The following is a 7,852-nucleotide window of genomic DNA, read 5'->3' on the forward strand; positions in this document are numbered from 1 at the left end:
AAATGAGGCATGAAAAGACAAAATCTTGACTCGGATTAGGAGGAATTTATTACAATAAAAATCTTGTACAAATTCATCAAACTTTCACATAGCACCCCATCATTTTACCCAAATTATTATTGCCTCCCCAAGGTTTTGTATTGTTTATAAAATTAGTCATTTTATTTTTAAAATGAGAAAAAGAAAATTCTTGAATTTTGATGAGTGAAAAAATCTTTTGTATGTTTAATTGAGGTGCGTTGAATAATTGATAATTATTTTATAGATATAGTGATTTTATTTTTATTTGTTTATATCAATTACAAAGGCTCTTTTTCTCAAGCGGCAAAATGATTTCATGAAATACTTGTTTTTTAATAAAATTAACTATTTTATTAAATACTTCTTTCTAAATATAATTATAATTTTATATTTTTGAGATTGTGAGAATGCCACAGTCTCGACTTTGGCAGAATTCGTCAATGCCAGCAAACCTCATAAAGTCCTAACTGTAGCGATAAAAAGATGCATAAAAAAGTAGGTGGAGAAGGACATATCTGAGGCAATATATTCTCCAACTTTACTGTTGCATCAACCCAACTCTCTTAATATTGTGTGCGGTCTTAGTTACGAATGATGAATGTTTCTTTTTATTTATGAATATGATTCACAAAAATAATAAAAGTAAACTAGACCATTTCAAGTAAAAATCTTATCACTCTCGAGGAGATAGATCTGAATAATTATTACAACCGATTATAGGTAATTCAAGATGATTTTTTTCTTTTTGTGGATAGAACAAAATTGTGTGTTCTAATAATCTAAAAGAAGAAAAAACTATAGTCAGTAACTTAGTCAATTCAAAATAAATATATTTAATTTAATTTCTTATTGCCATTCTTCTTTCAATTTCCCATTTCTATATTTGCATACAAAATTAGAAATGAAAATTCATTAATTAGAATTATCAAACGCAATCTTATTATGAATTTATATTGGCAATGCAAGAAATGCAAATACTTAATACATTTGTATTCTTGGCCAATCTTTTTAATCATTGTCATCGAATTCTAGTAAGCACATTGGATAAGAACAATGAAAAAGTTCTCATACACCGAGCAACACGTAATGAAATGAATCTTTGAACCCATCCCACCCTTTTTCATTGGAAACAACAAATTCAACACGAAACCTACAAACCAACGGGGAAGAAGAAAAAAAGAAACAAATTAACATCCACCAGATAATGAAATTACAGTATATCCCTAGTAATAAATGTAAAGATTTTTTAAAGAAGATGCTAGCTACATTAATCATTGTTCACATTCTAGTTAATGGTTATTTCCATTTTTCTATTTTCTTGGTAGGCATGCATCTGTACAAACATTTTAGGGCAATAATGTATCGTCCATTTGTTCTCCGTCTTCATTTTCTAAAATTTATCCCCCGTCCCACAAGAAAGTGAAGAAGGTTGTCATGACTATAAAATAAAATTAAGACAATACTACCTTGTTCACAAACATAAATAGTTTTTTGAATAAGATGCCACACTGTAATTACTCACCTCCTACTTTAATTACTCTTTCCCCAAGAAAGGAAAAGAAATAAATTGCCACTAATTATAAAATAAAATTAATACAATCTTGTAATAAAAGTAGTATTGTGAACAAGATGCCACCCCATGATGACTCACCTCCTACTTAAATTGTTATTTCACATAGTCCACTTTTTTTATGAAAAGTAAACATCCACTCGAATATTTATGACAACAATATATAATATTTTTTCCCCCATCTTTTTTTAAGATACTTGTGAGAGCCTCTCTCCTGAAAAAAAAAAAAAATTGCTCCTAATAAATGTGAGGACTTTTCAAGTAAGACAATACATTTATCACGACTCACCTCCTATTTAAATTGCTCTTCACATTTTCCTATTCTATTGACAAGTATGCTTCAACTCATCAAATATTTTAACGCAATAATGTGTTATATATTTTTCTCCTCTCCTTTTCTATAATATTCCTTCTGAGCCCCCCCCCCCCCCCCACCCCACACCACCATCACACACAAAAGATAAAAAATATAATTGTCACCAACTAGAGAATGAAATTATAACATTATCCATCGTAATAAATGTTAAAAATTTCCAAACAAGATATCATGTTAATCAGAACTCACATTGTCATATCCTGGATCGAGGGTCATGACATGGCCATGCCATCAAGCCCATAGCCTTAGTACCATGAAGCGCTCACTACGAACCATAGATCCAAACTCAATAGTATAACACCTAAGCAATAAAATCTCAATACATATATGCAGCGGAAAAACATAAATCTTAAAATCTAAAATCTAGTACAAAGTCCAAACAACTAAATAGAAGTAGAAGTAATTTCAATAAATAAAATTATCTACGGAACTTATTAATAGATGCCACTTGCATCCCTTGATTAGCTACCAACCCTAGGATAGCTCCTCCTCACAATCCCCATACACCTTATCTGCAAGATATGGTAAGTGAAATGAATGACCAATCGCCGAGTAAGCGATCCCTATGTCTTATCAGATGGGAGTATAATATGTTGATAATGGATAACTATCATTTGCCAAGATGTTCAAAACCAAATGAAATAAATGAGGAAAATGTAACGCTTCAAAATCTTTGACAACAGAACGAGAATTCTAAACTTTTCAATCCAAAATAAAGGTTCATAAAATAGTCTTGTGTGACAACCAAAATCTTGTTTGATTAGCGCAAGTGTTTTCGTAAATCAACCATTTCAGTTATATTTATGCACATAGAGCATTCATAATCCAATCATTCTTATGCTTGATTATCGCTCTACCTTACACTTATCTTAGTCAATTTTAATTTTTTATAATTGTTTACGGACTTGGGTATCAAAGTGTTAATGCATTTTTTGCAGGTTCCCATCTTAAGACTTGTAAAAAATCAAAGGCAAATATCTCAAATTGAGCATATATACCCAAATGAGCGATTTTTGCTCACAACAATCTTGATAAATATATATTTTTTAATTTTAGTTGACAAAATATAATTGTGAAATTCAAAAAGATATTGATGCATGCCAAAAAAATTGTACGAGTCAGATCTTTGATAGACTTGAGCTCCTTAGTCAATCGAATTTTCTGCAAGCTTAGGGATGGGGATTTGCAAAAACAAGAACTGGAAAGAGATAATATGAGCAAGAAATTATAAATTATGATGAGAATTCATGAATAAGAATGAATTTGTATGATAAAAATCACTTGTGAATACTTAGTCTCTTGCATGAGTGGGTTGAACCTAATTTTATAGCCAAAATCCCCCAATTGGCGAGGGAGTCTGGTCTCTGAGAGGGTTGAGGAGGCGGTTGCCAATGGATAAGGATCATTGGATCCTTGTTTTGTTGGTTGGAGATATCTATGGGGGTGTATCCTAGTCAAGAGTTTTCAACTGAAGGAGAGTCCTATGTCTTCAGAGGTCTGTCCTCCTAAGCCTTCTCGTCATATCCCTCTTCCTATGGTGTTCAACCTGGACAATGTGATGTCCACAATATTTTATACATAATTGAGAAATTAATTTGTAATTATAAAGAAAATTTAAATTTAATTATAAGTAAATTATAGATTGAAATTGGAATATATTGGGGGCAAATTGTTATAATAAACAGAAAATTAAGTAGGATATAATGAAACATTTTGAAAACTTTAAATAAAACAAAAATAATTTAAAAAAGGATAAGAATTGGTGGGTCGGCACATCACGTGCCGCCTCATCCGATTTATAAAACATGCATACGCAAGTCACAAACACCATTTTGTGTTATTGCAACTGTTAGAGTGTCATTTTCAATTAATTTAGAAAATGCTTTAAGATTTATTTCTATTCCATTTGAATTGATTTTGAAAGGTTGTTGAGGGGGGAAAATATTATTCTCCTAGCTTTTTTATTTATGCGTCTATTTGTAAGATGGTCTGCTTCTCCACAAATATAGCATCCCCATATTTTCTTTGTGGTACTATTTTTAACTTTCTATTCATATTTTGTAGCTAAGTCTTTTTCTTTATTTATTTTTTTTCTTAATTTTTTCCTCTTTTCTTATTTTCTGAAGTTCTATTTTTAGGAAGTTTTGGTCTATTCGATGGTTTCATTTCCATCCCAAACTGAGCATAAAATTGTCCTAATTAGTAAAATTGACAATAATGGTAAAGCCTCAACATTTGATCCAGCCCAACTTGTGATAAAATTATTAATAAACCGGTTGAACTGTATACAATTACCGAAGTCAAGAAGTTGCTCAATGAAAGATTAAAAATAATCCCTCTACTCTAGAAGATCTAAAGATAGAAGTAGAAAAATTAAAAGAAGAAATAAAAAATATTAAAAAATATAATTAGTCTCTTAATACTAGAGTTGAAATGTTATAAATTAGCAAGAATACTAAATTAGGTAAAGAAAAATATGAGGATGATTCTCTATCCACTTTGAAAATTATCACTAGTTAAAAATGGATTGTCAAAGTCGATCTATTAGTAAATAATAATTTTAGAAAAATATTTACTGCTCTTATAAACAGTGGAGCGGATATTAATTACATTAAAGAAGTTCTTATACCAACTAGATTTTTTGAAAAGACGACCCACTCTTTATCCTCTGCTAATGGATAAAAGTTGAATATAAGCTTTAAAATTCCAAAAGCTTACATATGTAATAATAAAAAATATATTCCAACAAGCCTCCTATTAATAAAAGATTTAACTAATGAAATTATTTTTGAAATAACTTCTTTAAGAAAATCTTTCCAAATAAGAAATTTTATTGAGGAAGGTATAATATGAACCTTTGAAGATGAAATAATAAAATTTGAATTCATCACCGACACAATAGACAAAGTTATTAATGAAATAAGGGATTTAATAATATCTAAGACTAACCAAATCTACTTTACAAAGAAAGAAATTAATCCATTACGAATAAATGAACTACATAAAAATCCCAAAATACAAGAAAAAATTTAAATGGTTCAAAATAAATTTGAACTTGAAATATGTGATGAACATCCCAATGCATTTCGGCATAGAAAAAAATATTTTGAGAAGATTCCTTACAAAAGTGAATTTTTAGAAGCGAATATCCCCACTAAGGCAAGACTTTGCCAAATGAATTCTAAATATATAGAATTATGTTAAAATGAGATTAAATCCCTAATAAGAGGAAAAACTGATTAGATCCTCAAATCACCTTGGTCATGACAATGTATATTGTATCATATGTGTCTTTTTCTACCGACTTCTTTTCTACATTTTTTTTATGGAAATAGTTAGGACTTCATGAGTGTGGTGGTACTGAAGAACATTGCAAAAGTCAAGATATTGGTGTTATCACCAGCTCAAGAATGTGAAATCCCAATTTTTTGTAAAAAGAAAAAGAACCTCTATATTTGATATAAAGCAATTAAAAATAAAATAACTATATCTATAAAACAATAATCAATACACATCGTGCCTCAATTAAAAATACAAGAGGAATTATCACTCATCAAAATTAAGAATTTTTTTTCCTCATTCGAAACTAATAACATTACTAGTTTTGTTATAAATATGGCCCAATGACCAATAAATGGCAGGTCCATTTGGCAAAGCCCAGAAGACCCGCCCACTTGGCAAGACCCACATGAACTTACCCAACCCACACCTAGTATCCGACCCAACACTTTACCTATTTCTCTGACCTAACCCTAGCAGCCCTCATTCTCTCCCTCTCCTTCTCACTTGCGCCGTCTAGCGATTCTCTCTTCTCTCTGCCTAAATCCGCCATGGAATCTCCTTGATTCTTCCTTCCTCTTTCACCACCATCGTAGGTGGTGGCTTTCCAAAGCAATCTAATGGCTTTTGGAAAGCCACCTAACCTTCCCACCACATGACTCCTTCTCACCCCTTTATAAGGGGTCTTCTCCCTCGGCCAATAAATACAGAATATTGTATTAATCTTCTATCTTCTATAAAGGTTCTAAGTGAACGGTGTTGTGGGTCTTTGTGACTATAAGATCTCTGTGATCTCTTGGAAAGGTTTTCTGGTGGAGTAGCCGTGGGTGTGGCGATCTGTGGAGACTGAGTCTCTGTGACCTTGCTCTGTGCAACATCTATTTTGGATCTGGTTCTATCTGAGCCTATTATCATTATCGTATTCATATTTCTCAGATCTTATTCATTTATGTTTTTTTTAATTCCTTTCTTGGGTCTGTAATTATTAAGGAGTTTCGTACTCCATATTTATTGTAATAGTTGATTAGGTTTTTACTGTATGTAAAGAAAATAGCACGGGGGTTTTCCACCCTACTAGTTTGATAAACAACATAAACCCAAGCGAGAAAATAATAATTTGGGAAGAATGGTGAGGTGTCATATGAAAATTAGTGAATTTTGTTCAAATTTATTTTTGTAATATATTCCTCCGATTGCATGAGTTATTTGCACGTACGGAAGTTTCCTAAATTCTATATTCAGGTTGTTAATGATGAGCCATATATAAGTATGCCTATGGCTCTACAAAGCTTGTTTCCAAACTTCAGAACAATGAAAATTCGAAAAGATCCTTTGGAGGACACCCATGATTCTTTCCTGCAACATGAAGTATAGGAACTCAATAAAGTCCTGTTTGAGAAGCTTGAAAAAAAATGAAGGTCTTCCAAAAAAAGAATACTACTACCACTGTGATAGAAAAACTTTGTGTAAGGTGTTATACAACACTTATGAAAGATAACACAAAAACTAAAATGAATGGAATGTTGATATAGGTCTAGTAGACAGGGTCATTCTATGGTAGTTGTAGTTGATCTATTTAACCCTTAGGCTCTTTGTATCACTTTATAACTTTTTTGTGTCCTCTATATGTCATATCTTCAACTTGATAAATATGTTGTAATTGAACATCTAAATTGTGATATAAAAAATATCATGTTGGATAGTAGGTTTGCAACCGAGTAGGAAAACTTAATTTACTTAAATATATTTGATTATTTTCACCTTTTCCATCCATAGCAGATCCGTCGAGTGTCATTACTTGGTATTTTGGTCAGGATGACTTGCTTTTTTTTCTTTGGACTTTTATTTCATAACACATTATTTGGATTTTGTCAAACGACCATCTTGGATTGATGTTTTTCACTCTTCAGGATGCTAAGAAAGGTGTATTCTCTATTGACTTCCAACTTATGAGATGCATGATTTGCATTCTTTTGTCATCATACATTACTAATGAATACAGTGCGAAGATTAGAGAAAAAAGTGCACAAATAGCTAAGTAGTACCTCTTTCGGTGTGCATGATCTGCTTAGGATGAATAGTTAGGTAATTGCGTTGTTGTAGTTCTACAATGAGTAATAGTATAAGAATGCACGTTAGGTAGAAGCTTTCTCTTACTAGAAGCAAATACAATATGAATTAGCCTTCTATTGATAGCCAAATTTATTGCATGGGTATGTCCTCCCAAGATTAATGATTGAAAACCCATGGGCTAATTTAAATTTTGATCCTACATGTGAGAGGGGGTGGCACTTTCAGGATACCCAAATATGATGGTGGCAATTTACTAACACTGAAATTTAAATTTACTTGGGTAGAGTCTCTAAATTTGTTTGGACTGTGCCGAGGGAACTTTTTAAACTTTTCAAAAGGGGGATATGTCTGACTAAACAAAAAAAAGAAACAATTGTGCCACAAAGGGAATTTTGTGTAGTTGTTAAAGCTTTGACTATCTGGTGCATTTGTAGTCATACCCAAGTTGTTCTTGTAATAAGAGTGATTCTTATTTGATGCTGATGACATGAAGATAAATGACCGCTATGAGTTTTCACTTCAACTTGATATAG

Source organism: Sesamum indicum, linkage group LG3, assembly GCF_026168435.1.
Source record: "Sesamum indicum cultivar Baizhima isolate 11 linkage group LG3, ASM2616843v1, whole genome shotgun sequence".
NCBI lineage: Eukaryota > Viridiplantae > Streptophyta > Magnoliopsida > Lamiales > Pedaliaceae > Sesamum > Sesamum indicum.